We start from the raw sequence: 16,493 nt of genomic DNA, 5'->3' as shown, positions 1-16,493 counted from the left end.
TTTTACCTGGTCTCACCAGAAAACTTGCTGTGAAAGCTTGGATTCAGGGATAGCATTTTATGTTTCATTAGCTTTTACTTTGGCCCATATTAATGTTTATGGGCTTAATTTAAAGAGGGGATTCAGGGCTACAATTTTAATTATGAAAAATGCAATTCTTAGTCTCATGGCCTGAACAACTGGCCAAAAAATAGCCCAAAAATAGGAATACTGCCTGAAATAGGTATAGCGTAATGATCATCATTGGCTTTTGATTTGGGCTAGATTCGACGGTTTGCCCTTGATGGAAAGTGGGAATTCAGGCCTAAAATTTGATATATATATCTGAAAATCTGAGTATACTATAGGCTCGAGAGATCAGGGGTCAAATTAAGCCTTGTTGAGGTCATTCCCTATTCTCACCAACATCTTTGTAAATTACCCCAATTCGAAGCTATTTTTTAATTTATTTTTTAATCATAATACAGCATAACATTGCCAGATTACAAATGTGTGAATGAATTTAATATGTCTTGTTCAGGACGTTTTTTTGGTATGCAGGTAATTCGGTCCAGTTGCCTGTACGAATTTATTTATTGCTCCTTAAAACAAAGTGCAATTAGAGTGTGTCTTATATCAGCGGAAAGGTCATGTTATACAGTTTAACATAAGCCCAAGGTCAAAGTGTTGCGTTGTTCGCAGCCTGAGAAAACAGGGATCACATAAACCTATGGGGCAAATGGGCCTGGTTTTTTTGGGTGAGACCAGGGTAAGAGCGCATCACCTGGGCAGTATTTTTACCTGGTCTCACCAGAAAACTTGCTGTGAAAGCTTGGATTCAGGGATAGCATTTTATGTTTCATTAGCTTTTACTTTGGCCCATATTAATGTTTATGGGCTTAATTTAAAGAGGGGATTCAGGGCTACAATTTTAATTATGAAAAATGCAATTCTTAGTCTCATAGCCTGAACAACTGGCCAAAAAATAGCCCAAAAATAGGAATACTGCCTGAAATAGGTATAGCGTAATGATCATCATTGGCTTTTGATTTGGGCTAGATTCGACGGTTTGCCCTTGATGGAAAGTGGGAATTCAGGCCTAAAATTTGATATATATATATATCTGAAAATCTGAGTATACTATAGGCTCGAGAGATCAGGGGTCAAATTAGGCCTTGTTGAGGTCATTCCCTATTCTCACCAACATCTTTGTAAATTACCCCAATTCTAAGCTATTTTTTAATTTATTTTTTAATCATAATACAGCATAACATTGCCAGATTACAAATGTGTGAATGAATTTAATATGTCTTGTTCAGGACGTTTTTTTGGTATGCAGGTAATTCGGTCCAGTTGCCTGTACGAATTTATTTATTGCTCCTTAAAACAAAGTGCAATTAGAGTGTGTCTTATATCAGCGGAAAGGTCATGTTATACAGTTTAACATAAGCCCAAGGTCAAAGTGTTGCGTTGTTCGCAGCCTGAGAAAACAGGGATCACATAAACCTATGGGGCAAATGGGCCTGGTTTTTTTTGGGTGAGACCAGGGTAAGAGCGCATCACCTGGGCAGTATTTTTACCTGGTCTCACCAGAAAACTTGCTGTGAAAGCTTGGATTCAGGGATAGCATTTTATGTTTCATTAGCTTTTACTTTGGCCCATATTAATGTTTATGGGCTTAATTTAAAGAGGGGATTCAGGGCTACAATTTTAATTATGAAAAATGCAATTCTTAGTCTCATAGCCTGAACAACTGGCCAAAAAATAGCCCAAAAATAGGAATACTGCCTGAAATAGGTATAGCGTAATGATCATCATTGGCTTTTGATTTGGGCTAGATTCGACGGTTTGCCCTTGATGGAAAGTGGGAATTCAGGCCTAAAATTTGATATATATATCTGAAAATCTGAGTATACTATAGGCTCGAGAGATCAGGGGTCAAATTAGGCCTTGTTGAGGTCATTCCCTATTCTCACCAACATCTTTGTAAATTACCCCAATTCGAAGCTATTTTTTAATTTATTTTTTAATCATAATACAGCATAACATTGCCAGATTACAAATGTGTGAATGAATTTAATATGTCTTGTTCAGGACGTTTTTTTGGTATGCAGGTAATTCGGTCCAGTTGCCTGTACGAATTTATTTATTGCTCCTTAAAACAAAGTGCAATTAGAGTGTGTCTTATATCAGCGGAAAGGTCATGTTATACAGTTTAACATAAGCCCAAGGTCAAAGTGTTGCGTTGTTCGCAGCCTGAGAAAACAGGGATCACATAAACCTATGGGGCAAATGGGCCTGGTTTTTTTGGGTGAGACCAGGGTAAGAGCGCATCACCTGGGCAGTATTTTTACCTGGTCTCACCAGAAAACTTGCTGTGAAAGCTTGGATTCAGGGATAGCATTTTATGTTTCATTAGCTTTTACTTTGGCCCATATTAATGTTTATGGGCTTAATTTAAAGAGGGGATTCAGGGCTACAATTTTAATTATGAAAAATGCAATTCTTAGTCTCATGGCCTGAACAACTGGCCAAAAAATAGCCCAAAAATAGGAATACTGCCTGAAATAGGTATAGCGTAATGATCATCATTGGCTTTTGATTTGGGCTAGATTCGACGGTTTGCCCTTGATGGAAAGTGGGAATTCAGGCCTAAAATTTGATATATATATATCTGAAAATCTGAGTATACTATAGGCTCGAGAGATCAGGGGTCAAATTAGGCCTTGTTGAGGTCATTCCCTATTCTCACCAACATCTTTGTAAATTACCCCAATTCTAAGCTATTTTTTAATTTATTTTTTAATCATAATACAGCATAACATTGCCAGATTACAAATGTGTGAATGAATTTAATATGTCTTGTTCAGGACGTTTTTTTGGTATGCAGGTAATTCGGTCCAGTTGCCTGTACGAATTTATTTATTGCTCCTTAAAACAAAGTGCAATTAGAGTGTGTCTTATATCAGCGGAAAGGTCATGTTATACAGTTTAACATAAGCCCAAGGTCAAAGTGTTGCGTTGTTCGCAGCCTGAGAAAACAGGGATCACATAAACCTATGGGGCAAATGGGCCTGGTTTTTTTTGGGTGAGACCAGGGTAAGAGCGCATCACCTGGGCAGTATTTTTACCTGGTCTCACCAGAAAACTTGCTGTGAAAGCTTGGATTCAGGGATAGCATTTTATGTTTCATTAGCTTTTACTTTGGCCCATATTAATGTTTATGGGCTTAATTTAAAGAGGGGATTCAGGGCTACAATTTTAATTATGAAAAATGCAATTCTTAGTCTCATAGCCTGAACAACTGGCCAAAAAATAGCCCAAAAATAGGAATACTGCCTGAAATAGGTATAGCGTAATGATCATCATTGGCTTTTGATTTGGGCTAGATTCGACGGTTTGCCCTTGATGGAAAGTGGGAATTCAGGCCTAAAATTTGATATATATATCTGAAAATCTGAGTATACTATAGGCTCGAGAGATCAGGGGTCAAATTAGGCCTTGTTGAGGTCATTCCCTATTCTCACCAACATCTTTGTAAATTACCCCAATTCGAAGCTATTTTTTAATTTATTTTTTAATCATAATACAGCATAACATTGCCAGATTACAAATGTGTGAATGAATTTAATATGTCTTGTTCAGGACGTTTTTTTGGTATGCAGGTAATTCGGTCCAGTTGCCTGTACGAATTTATTTATTGCTCCTTAAAACAAAGTGCAATTAGAGTGTGTCTTATATCAGCGGAAAGGTCATGTTATACAGTTTAACATAAGCCCAAGGTCAAAGTGTTGCGTTGTTCGCAGCCTGAGAAAACAGGGATCACATAAACCTATGGGGCAAATGGGCCTGGTTTTTTTGGGTGAGACCAGGGTAAGAGCGCATCACCTGGGCAGTATTTTTACCTGGTCTCACCAGAAAACTTGCTGTGAAAGCTTGGATTCAGGGATAGCATTTTATGTTTCATTAGCTTTTACTTTGGCCCATATTAATGTTTATGGGCTTAATTTAAAGAGGGGATTCAGGGCTACAATTTTAATTATGAAAAATGCAATTCTTAGTCTCATGGCCTGAACAACTGGCCAAAAAATAGCCCAAAAATAGGAATACTGCCTGAAATAGGTATAGCGTAATGATCATCATTGGCTTTTGATTTGGGCTAGATTCGACGGTTTGCCCTTGATGGAAAGTGGGAATTCAGGCCTAAAATTTGATATATATATATATCTGAAAATCTGAGTATACTATAGGCTCGAGAGATCAGGGGTCAAATTAGGCCTTGTTGAGGTCATTCCCTATTCTCACCAACATCTTTGTAAATTACCCCAATTCTAAGCTATTTTTTAATTTATTTTTTAATCATAATACAGCATAACATTGCCAGATTACAAATGTGTGAATGAATTTAATATGTCTTGTTCAGGACGTTTTTTTGGTATGCAGGTAATTCGGTCCAGTTGCCTGTACGAATTTATTTATTGCTCCTTAAAACAAAGTGCAATTAGAGTGTGTCTTATATCAGCGGAAAGGTCATGTTATACAGTTTAACATAAGCCCAAGGTCAAAGTGTTGCGTTGTTCGCAGCCTGAGAAAACAGGGATCACATAAACCTATGGGGCAAATGGGCCTGGTTTTTTTTGGGTGAGACCAGGGTAAGAGCGCATCACCTGGGCAGTATTTTTACCTGGTCTCACCAGAAAACTTGCTGTGAAAGCTTGGATTCAGGGATAGCATTTTATGTTTCATTAGCTTTTACTTTGGCCCATATTAATGTTTATGGGCTTAATTTAAAGAGGGGATTCAGGGCTACAATTTTAATTATGAAAAATGCAATTCTTAGTCTCATAGCCTGAACAACTGGCCAAAAAATAGCCCAAAAATAGGAATACTGCCTGAAATAGGTATAGCGTAATGATCATCATTGGCTTTTGATTTGGGCTAGATTCGACGGTTTGCCCTTGATGGAAAGTGGGAATTCAGGCCTAAAATTTGATATATATATCTGAAAATCTGAGTATACTATAGGCTCGAGAGATCAGGGGTCAAATTAGGCCTTGTTGAGGTCATTCCCTATTCTCACCAACATCTTTGTAAATTACCCCAATTCTAAGCTATTTTTTAATTTATTTTTTAATCATAATACAGCATAACATTGCCAGATTACAAATGTGTGAATGAATTTAATATGTCTTGTTCAGGACGTTTTTTTGGTATGCAGGTAATTCGGTCCAGTTGCCTGTACGAATTTATTTATTGCTCCTTAAAACAAAGTGCAATTAGAGTGTGTCTTATATCAGCGGAAAGGTCATGTTATACAGTTTAACATAAGCCCAAGGTCAAAGTGTTGCGTTGTTCGCAGCCTGAGAAAACAGGGATCACATAAACCTATGGGGCAAATGGGCCTGGTTTTTTTGGGTGAGACCAGGGTAAGAGCGCATCACCTGGGCAGTATTTTTACCTGGTCTCACCAGAAAACTTGCTGTGAAAGCTTGGATTCAGGGATAGCATTTTATGTTTCATTAGCTTTTACTTTGGCCCATATTAATGTTTATGGGCTTAATTTAAAGAGGGGATTCAGGGCTACAATTTTAATTATGAAAAATGCAATTCTTAGTCTCATGGCCTGAACAACTGGCCAAAAAATAGCCCAAAAATAGGAATACTGCCTGAAATAGGTATAGCGTAATGATCATCATTGGCTTTTGATTTGGGCTAGATTCGACGGTTTGCCCTTGATGGAAAGTGGGAATTCAGGCCTAAAATTTGATATATATATATCTGAAAATCTGAGTATACTATAGGCTCGAGAGATCAGGGGTCAAATTAGGCCTTGTTGAGGTCATTCCCTATTCTCACCAACATCTTTGTAAATTACCCCAATTCTAAGCTATTTTTTAATTTATTTTTTAATCATAATACAGCATAACATTGCCAGATTACAAATGTGTGAATGAATTTAATATGTCTTGTTCAGGACGTTTTTTTGGTATGCAGGTAATTCGGTCCAGTTGCCTGTACGAATTTATTTATTGCTCCTTAAAACAAAGTGCAATTAGAGTGTGTCTTATATCAGCGGAAAGGTCATGTTATACAGTTTAACATAAGCCCAAGGTCAAAGTGTTGCGTTGTTCGCAGCCTGAGAAAACAGGGATCACATAAACCTATGGGGCAAATGGGCCTGGTTTTTTTTGGGTGAGACCAGGGTAAGAGCGCATCACCTGGGCAGTATTTTTACCTGGTCTCACCAGAAAACTTGCTGTGAAAGCTTGGATTCAGGGATAGCATTTTATGTTTCATTAGCTTTTACTTTGGCCCATATTAATGTTTATGGGCTTAATTTAAAGAGGGGATTCAGGGCTACAATTTTAATTATGAAAAATGCAATTCTTAGTCTCATAGCCTGAACAACTGGCCAAAAAATAGCCCAAAAATAGGAATACTGCCTGAAATAGGTATAGCGTAATGATCATCATTGGCTTTTGATTTGGGCTAGATTCGACGGTTTGCCCTTGATGGAAAGTGGGAATTCAGGCCTAAAATTTGATATATATATCTGAAAATCTGAGTATACTATAGGCTCGAGAGATCAGGGGTCAAATTAGGCCTTGTTGAGGTCATTCCCTATTCTCACCAACATCTTTGTAAATTACCCCAATTCGAAGCTATTTTTTAATTTATTTTTTAATCATAATACAGCATAACATTGCCAGATTACAAATGTGTGAATGAATTTAATATGTCTTGTTCAGGACGTTTTTTTGGTATGCAGGTAATTCGGTCCAGTTGCCTGTACGAATTTATTTATTGCTCCTTAAAACAAAGTGCAATTAGAGTGTGTCTTATATCAGCGGAAAGGTCATGTTATACAGTTTAACATAAGCCCAAGGTCAAAGTGTTGCGTTGTTCGCAGCCTGAGAAAACAGGGATCACATAAACCTATGGGGCAAATGGGCCTGGTTTTTTTGGGTGAGACCAGGGTAAGAGCGCATCACCTGGGCAGTATTTTTACCTGGTCTCACCAGAAAACTTGCTGTGAAAGCTTGGATTCAGGGATAGCATTTTATGTTTCATTAGCTTTTACTTTGGCCCATATTAATGTTTATGGGCTTAATTTAAAGAGGGGATTCAGGGCTACAATTTTAATTATGAAAAATGCAATTCTTAGTCTCATGGCCTGAACAACTGGCCAAAAAATAGCCCAAAAATAGGAATACTGCCTGAAATAGGTATAGCGTAATGATCATCATTGGCTTTTGATTTGGGCTAGATTCGACGGTTTGCCCTTGATGGAAAGTGGGAATTCAGGCCTAAAATTTGATATATATATATCTGAAAATCTGAGTATACTATAGGCTCGAGAGATCAGGGGTCAAATTAGGCCTTGTTGAGGTCATTCCCTATTCTCACCAACATCTTTGTAAATTACCCCAATTCTAAGCTATTTTTTAATTTATTTTTTAATCATAATACAGCATAACATTGCCAGATTACAAATGTGTGAATGAATTTAATATGTCTTGTTCAGGACGTTTTTTTGGTATGCAGGTAATTCGGTCCAGTTGCCTGTACGAATTTATTTATTGCTCCTTAAAACAAAGTGCAATTAGAGTGTGTCTTATATCAGCGGAAAGGTCATGTTATACAGTTTAACATAAGCCCAAGGTCAAAGTGTTGCGTTGTTCGCAGCCTGAGAAAACAGGGATCACATAAACCTATGGGGCAAATGGGCCTGGTTTTTTTTGGGTGAGACCAGGGTAAGAGCGCATCACCTGGGCAGTATTTTTACCTGGTCTCACCAGAAAACTTGCTGTGAAAGCTTGGATTCAGGGATAGCATTTTATGTTTCATTAGCTTTTACTTTGGCCCATATTAATGTTTATGGGCTTAATTTAAAGAGGGGATTCAGGGCTACAATTTTAATTATGAAAAATGCAATTCTTAGTCTCATAGCCTGAACAACTGGCCAAAAAATAGCCCAAAAATAGGAATACTGCCTGAAATAGGTATAGCGTAATGATCATCATTGGCTTTTGATTTGGGCTAGATTCGACGGTTTGCCCTTGATGGAAAGTGGGAATTCAGGCCTAAAATTTGATATATATATCTGAAAATCTGAGTATACTATAGGCTCGAGAGATCAGGGGTCAAATTAGGCCTTGTTGAGGTCATTCCCTATTCTCACCAACATCTTTGTAAATTACCCCAATTCTAAGCTATTTTTTAATTTATTTTTTAATCATAATACAGCATAACATTGCCAGATTACAAATGTGTGAATGAATTTAATATGTCTTGTTCAGGACGTTTTTTTGGTATGCAGGTAATTCGGTCCAGTTGCCTGTACGAATTTATTTATTGCTCCTTAAAACAAAGTGCAATTAGAGTGTGTCTTATATCAGCGGAAAGGTCATGTTGTACAGTTTAACATAAGCCCAAGGTCAAAGTGTTGCGTTGTTCGCAGCCTGAGAAAACAGGGATCACATAAACCTATGGGGCAAATGGGCCTGGTTTTTTTTGGGTGAGACCAGGGTAAGAGCGCATCACCTGGGCAGTATTTTTACCTGGTCTCACCAGAAAACTTGCTGTGAAAGCTTGGATTCAGGGATAGCTTTTTATGTTTCATTAGCTTTTACTTTGGCCCATATTAATGTTTATGGGCTTAATTTAAAGAGGGGATTCAGGGCTACAATTTTAATTATGAAAAATGCAATTCTTAGTCTCATGGCCTGAACAACTGGCCAAAAAATAGCCCAAAAATAGGAATACTGCCTGAAATAGGTATAGCGTAATGATCATCATTGGCTTTTGATTTGGGCTAGATTCGACGGTTTGCCCTTGATGGAAAGTGGGAATTCAGGCCTAAAATTTGATATATATATCTGAAAATCTGAGTATACTATAGGCTCGAGAGATCAGGGGTCAAATTAGGCCTTGTTGAGGTCATTCCCTATTCTCACCAACATCTTTGTAAATTACCCCAATTCTAAGCTATTTTTTAATTTATTTTTTAATCATAATACAGCATAACATTGCCAGATTACAAATGTGTGAATGAATTTAATATGTCTTGTTCAGAACGTTTTACAGGGTAGGCTGATTCTTGGTATGCAGGTAATTCGGTATGCAAGGTAAGCCCAAGCACATTAATATAGGCCAAAGTGACAGCAAATTAAAATCATTACCATATACCTAATTCCAGCAGTATTCAGATTTGTTTGCTTCAAAAATATTTTCCAAATAAATAAACAGGTTGTTCAGGCCAGGAGACTCATAATTCCAATTATTATACATCACATTGTAGCCCTGAATCCCCTCTTTCCAACAAGCCCAAACACATAAATATAAGCCAAAGTTACGGCTAATAATAATCATTGCAATAGACCCTATTCCTGTAGTATTCTGATATTTTGCTCAAACAATATTTTCCAAATAAATAAACAGGTTGTTCAGGACAGGAGACTAAGAATTCCAATTATTATACATCACATTGTAGCCCTGAATCCCCTCTTTCCAACAAGCCCAAACACATTAATATAAGCCAAAGTTACGGCTAATAATAATCATTGCAATAGACCCTATTCCTGTAGTATTCTGATATTTTGCTCAAACAATATTTTCCAAATAAATAAACAGGTTGTTCAGGACAGGAGACTAAGAATTCCAATTATTATACATCACATTGTAGCCCTGAATCCCCTCTTTCCAACAAGCCCAAACACATTAATATAAGCCAAAGTTACGGCTAATAATAATCATTGCAATAGACCCTATTCCTGTAGTATTCTGATATTTTGCTCAAACAATATTTTCCAAATAAATAAACAGGTTGTTCAGGACAGGAGACTAAGAATTCCAATTATTATACATCACATTGTAGCCCTGAATCCCCTCTTTCCAACAAGCCCAAACACATTAATATAAGCCAAAGTTACGGCTAATAATAATCATTGCAATAGACCCTATTCCTGTAGTATTCTGATATTTTGCTCAAACAATATTTTCCAAATAAATAAACAGGTTGTTCAGGACAGGAGACTAAGAATTCCAATTATTATACATCACATTGTAGCCCTGAATCCCCTCTTTCCAACAAGCCCAAACACATAAATATAAGCCAAAGTTACAGCTAATAATAATCATTGCAATAGACCCTATTCCTGTAGTATTCTGATATTTTGCTCAAAAAATATTTTCCAAATAAATAAACAGCTTGTTCAGGACAGGAGACTCAGAATTCCAATTGTCATACATCACAATGTAGCCCTGAATCCCCTCTTTCCAACAAGCCCAAACACATTAATATAGGCCAAAGTGAAAGCTAATTAAAATCATTTCCATATACCCAATTCCAGCAGTATTCAGATTTGTTTGCTTCAAAAATATTTTCCAAATAAATAAACAGGTTGTTCAGGACAGGAGACTCAGAATTCAAATTGTCATACATCACAATGTAGCCCTGAATCCCCTCTTTCCAACAAGCCCAAGCACATTAATATAGGCCAAAGTTACAGCAAATTAAAATCATTTCCATATACCCAATTCCAGCAGTATTCAGATTTGTTTGCTTCAAAAATATTTTCCAAATAAATAAACAGGTTGTTCAGGACAGGAGACTCAGAATTCCAATTGTCATACATCACAATGTAGCCCTGAATCCCCTCTTTCCAACAAGCCCAAGCACATTAATATAGGCCAAAGTTACAGCAAATTAAAATCATTTCCATATACCCAATTCCAGCAGTATTCAGATTTGTTTGCTTCAAAAATATTTTCCAAATAAATAAACAGGTTGTTCAGGACAGGAGACTCAGAATTCCAATTGTCATACATCACAATGTAGCCCTGAATCCCCTCTTTCCAACAAGCCCAAGCACATTAATATAGGCCAAAGTTACAGCAAATTAAAATCATTTCCATATACCCAATTCCAGCAGTATTCAGATTTGTTTGCTTCAAAAATATTTTCCAAATAAATAAACAGGTTGTTCAGGACAGGAGACTCAGAATTCCAATTGTCATACATCACAATGTAGCCCTGAATCCCCTCTTTCCAACAAGCCCAAGCACATTAATATAGGCCAAAGTTACAGCAAATTAAAATCATTTCCATATACCCAATTCCAGCAGTATTCAGATTTGTTTGCTTCAAAAATATTTTCCAAATAAATAAACAGGTTGTTCAGGACAGGAGACTCAGAATTCCAATTGTCATACATCACAATGTAGCCCTGAATCCCCTCTTTCCAACAAGCCCAAGCACATTAATATAGGCCAAAGTTACAGCAAATTAAAATCATTTCCATATACCCAATTCCAGCAGTATTCAGATTTGTTTGCTTCAAAAATATTTGCCAAATAAATAAACAGGTTGTTCAGGACAGGAGACTCAGAATTCCAATTGTCATACATCACAATGTAGCCCTGAATCCCCTCTTTCCAACAAGCCCAAGCACATAATATAGGCCAAAGTTACAGCAAATTAAAATCATTTCCATATACCCAATTCAAGCAGTATTCAGATTTGTTTGCTTCAAAAATATTTTCCAAATAAATAAACAGGTTGTTCAGGACAGGAGACTCAGAATTCCAATTGTCATACATCACAATGTAGCCCTGAATCCCCTCTTTCCAACAAGCCCAAACACATTAATATAGGCCAAAGTGAAAGCTAATTATAATCATTACCATATACCCAATTTCAGCAGTATTCAGATTTGTTTGCTTCAAAAAATATTTGCCAAATAAATAAACAGGTTGTTCAGGACAGGAGACTAAGAATTCCAATTATTATACATCACATTGTAGCCCTGAATCCCCTCTTTCCAACAAGCCCAAACACATAAATATAAGCCAAAGTTACAGCTAATAATAATCATTGCAATAGACCCTATTCCTGTAGTATTCAGATTTGTTTGCTTCAAAAATATTTTCCAAATAAATAAACAGGTTGTTCAGGACAGGAGACTCAGAATTCCAATTGTCATACATCACAATGTAGCCCTGAATCCCCTCTTTCCAACAAGCCCAAGCACATTAATATAGGCCAAAGTTACAGCAAATTAAAATCATTTCCATATACCCAATTCAAGCAGTATTCAGATTTGTTTGCTTCAAAAATATTTTCCAAATAAATAAACAGGTTGTTCAGGACAGGAGACTCAGAATTCCAATTGTCATACATCACAATGTAGCCCTGAATCCCCTCTTTCCAACAAGCCCAAACACATTAATATAGGCCAAAGTGAAAGCTAATTATAATCATTACCATATACCCAATTTCAGCAGTATTCAGATTTGTTTGCTTCAAAAAATATTTGCCAAATAAATAAACAGGTTATTCAGGACAGGAGACTAAGAATTCCAATTATTATACATCACATTGTAGCCCTGAATCCCCTCTTTCCAACAAGCCCAAACACATAAATATAAGCCAAAGTTACAGCTAATAATAATCATTGCAATAGACCCTATACCTGTAGTATTCTGATATTTTGCTCAAAAAATATTTTCCAAATAAATAAACAGGTTGTTCAGGACAGGAGACTCAGAATTCCAATTGTCATACATCACAATGTAGCCCTGAATCCCCTCTTTCCAACAAGCCCAAACACATTAATATAGGCCAAAGTGAAAGCTAATTATAATCATTACCATATACCCAATTTCAGCAGTATTCAGATTTGTTTGCTTCAAAAAATATTTGCCAAATAAATAAACAGGTTATTCAGGACAGGAGACTAAGAATTCCAATTATTATACATCACATTGTAGCCCTGAATCCCCTCTTTCCAACAAGCCCAAACACATAAATATAAGCCAAAGTTACAGCTAATAATAATCATTGCAATAGACCCTATTCCTGTAGTATTCTGATATTTTGCTCAAAAAATATTTTCCAAATAAATAAACAGGTTGTTCAGGACAGGAGACTCAGAATTCCAATTGTCATACATCACAATGTAGCCCTGAATCCCCTCTTTCCAACAAGCCCAAACACATTAATATAGGCCAAAGTGAAAGCTAATTATAATCATTACCATATACCCAATTTCAGCAGTATTCAGATTTGTTTGCTTCAAAAAATATTTGCCAAATAAATAAACAGGTTGTTCAGGACAGGAGACTAAGAATTCCAATTATTATACATCACATTGTAGCCCTGAATCCCCTCTTTCCAACAAGCCCAAACACATAAATATAAGCCAAAGTTACAGCTAATAATAATCATTGCAATAGACCCTATTCCTGTAGTATTCTGATATTTTGCTCAAAAAATATTTTCCAAATAAATAAACAGGTTGTTCAGGACAGGAGACTCAGAATTCCAATTGTCATACATCACAATGTAGCCCTGAATCCCCTCTTTCCAACAAGCCCAAGCACATTAATATAGGCCAAAGTTACAGCAAATTAAAATCATTTCCATATACCCAATTCCAGCAGTATTCAGATTTGTTTGCTTCAAAAATATTTGCCAAATAAATAAACAGGTTGTTCAGGACAGGAGACTCAGAATTCCAATTGTCATACATCACAATGTAACCCTGAATCCCCTCTTTCCAACAAGCCCAAGCACATTAATATAGGCCAAAGTTACAGCAAATTAAAATCATTTCCATATACCCAATTCAAGCAGTATTCAGATTTGTTTGCTTCAAAAAATATTTGCCAAATAAATAAACAGGTTGTTCAGGACAGGAGACTAAGAATTCCAATTATTATACATCACGTTGTAGCCCTGAATCCCCTCTTTCCAACAAGCCCAAACACATAAATATAAGCCAAAGTTACAGCTAATAATAATCATTGCAATAGACCCTATTCCTGTAGTATTCTGATATTTTGCTCAAAAAATATTTTCCAAATAAATAAACAGGTTGTTCAGGACAGGAGACTCAGAATTCCAATTGTCATACATCACAATGTAGCCCTGAATCCCCTCTTTCCAACAAGCCCAAGCACATTAATATAGGCCAAAGTTACAGCAAATTAAAATCATTTCCATATACCCAATTCAAGCAGTATTCAGATTTGTTTGCTTCAAAAATATTTGCCAAATAAATAAACAGGTTGTTCAGGACAGGAGACTCAGAATTCCAATTGTCATACATCACAATGTAGCCCTGAATCCCCTCTTTCCAACAAGCCCAAACACATTAATATAGGCCAAAGTGAAAGCTAATTATAATCATTACCATATACCCAATTTCAGCAGTATTCAGATTTGTTTGCTTCAAAAAATATTTGCCAAATAAATAAACAGGTTGTTCAGGACAGGAGACTCAGAATTCCAATTGTCATACATCACATTGTAGCCCTGAATCCCCTCTTTCCAACAAGCCCAAACACATAAATATAAGCCAAAGTTACAGCTAATAATAATCATTGCAATAGACCCTATTCCTGTAGTATTCTGATATTTTGCTCAAAAAATATTTTCCAAATAAATAAACAGGTTGTTCAGGACAGGAGACTCAGAATTCCAATTGTCATACATCACAATGTAGCCCTGAATCCCCTCTTTCCAACAAGCCCAAGCACATTAATATAGGCCAAAGTTACAGCAAATTAAAATCATTTCCATATACCCAATTCCAGCAGTATTCAGATTTGTTTGCTTCAAAAATATTTTCCAAATAAATAAACAGGTTGTTCAGGACAGGAGACTCAGAATTCCAATTGTCATACATCACAATGTAGCCCTGAATCCCCTCTTTCCAACAAGCCCAAGCACATTAATATAGGCCAAAGTTACAGCAAATTAAAATCATTTCCATATACCCAATTTCAGCAGTATTCAGATTTGTTTGCTTCAAAAAATATTTGCCAAATAAATAAACAGGTTGTTCAGGACAGGAGACTAAGAATTCCAATTATTATACATCACATTGTAGCCCTGAATCCCCTCTTTCCAACAAGCCCAAACACATAAATATAAGCCAAAGTTACAGCTAATAATAATCATTGCAATAGACCCTATTCCTGTAGTATTCAGATTTGTTTGCTTCAAAAATATTTTCCAAATAAATAAACAGGTTGTTCAGGACAGGAGACTCAGAATTCCAATTGTCATACATCACAATGTAGCCCTGAATCCCCTCTTTCCAACAAGCCCAAGCACATTAATATAGGCCAAAGTTACAGCAAATTAAAATCATTTCCATATACCCAATTCCAGCAGTATTCAGATTTGTTTGCTTCAAAAATATTTTCCAAATAAATAAACAGGTTGTTCAGGACAGGAGACTCAGAATTCCAATTGTCATACATCACAATGTAGCCCTGAATCCCCTCTTTTTAACAAGCCCAAACACATTAATATAGGCCAAAGTTACAGCAAATTAAAATCATTACCATATACCCAATTCCAGCAGTATTCAGATTTGTTTGCTTCAAAAATATTTTCCAAATAAATAAACAGGTTGTTCAGGACAGGAGACTCAGAATTCCAATTGTCATACATCACAATGTAGCCCTGAATCCCCTCTTTTCAACAAGCCCAAACACATAAATATAAGCCAAAGTTACAGCTAATAATAATCATTGCAATAGACCCTATTCCTGTAGTATTCTGATATTTTGCTCAAAAAATATTTTCCAAATAAATAAACAGGTTGTTCAGGACAGGAGACTCAGAATTCCAATTGTCATACATCACAATGTAGCCCTGAATCCCCTCTTTCCAACAAGCCCAAACACATTAATATAGGCCAAAGTGAAAGCTAATAATAATCATTGCAATAGACCCTATTCCTGTAGTATTCTGATATTTTGCTCAAAAAATATTTTCCAAATAAATAAACAGGTTGTTCAGGACAGGAGACTCAGAATTCCAATTGTCATACATCACAATGTAGCCCTGAATCCCCTCTTTCCAACAAGCCCAAGCACATTAATATAGGCCAAAGTTACAGCAAATTAAAATCATTTCCATATACCCAATTCCAGCAGTATTCAGATTTGTTTGCTTCAAAAATATTTTCCAAATAAATAAACAGGTTGTTCAGGACAAGAGACTCAGAATTCCAATTGTCATACATCACAATGTAGCCCTGAATCCCCTCTTTCCAACAAGCCCAAGCACATTAATATAGGCCAAAGTTACAGCAAATTAAAATCATTTCCATATACCCAATTCCAGCAGTATTCAGATTTGTTTGCTTCAAAAATATTTTCCAAATAAATAAACAGGTTGTTCAGGCCAGGAGACTCAGAATTCCAATTGTCATACATCACAATGTAGCCCTGAATCCCCTCTTTCCAACAAGCCCAAACACATAAATATAAGCCAAAGTTACGGCTAATAATAATCATTGCAATAGACCCTATTCCTGTAGTATTCTGATATTTTGCTCAAAAAATATTTTCCAAATAAATAAACAGGTTGTTCAGGACAGGAGACTCAGAATTCCAATTGTCATACATCACAATGTAGCCCTGAATCCCCTCTTTCCAACAAGCCCAAGCACATTAATATAGGCCAAAGTTACAGCAAATTAAAATCATTTCCATAT

The sequence above is a fragment of the Pseudorasbora parva genome, chromosome 15 (genome assembly GCF_024679245.1).
Source record: "Pseudorasbora parva isolate DD20220531a chromosome 15, ASM2467924v1, whole genome shotgun sequence".
Lineage (NCBI taxonomy): Eukaryota > Metazoa > Chordata > Actinopteri > Cypriniformes > Gobionidae > Pseudorasbora > Pseudorasbora parva.
This window is presented reverse-complemented; position numbering follows the sequence as displayed.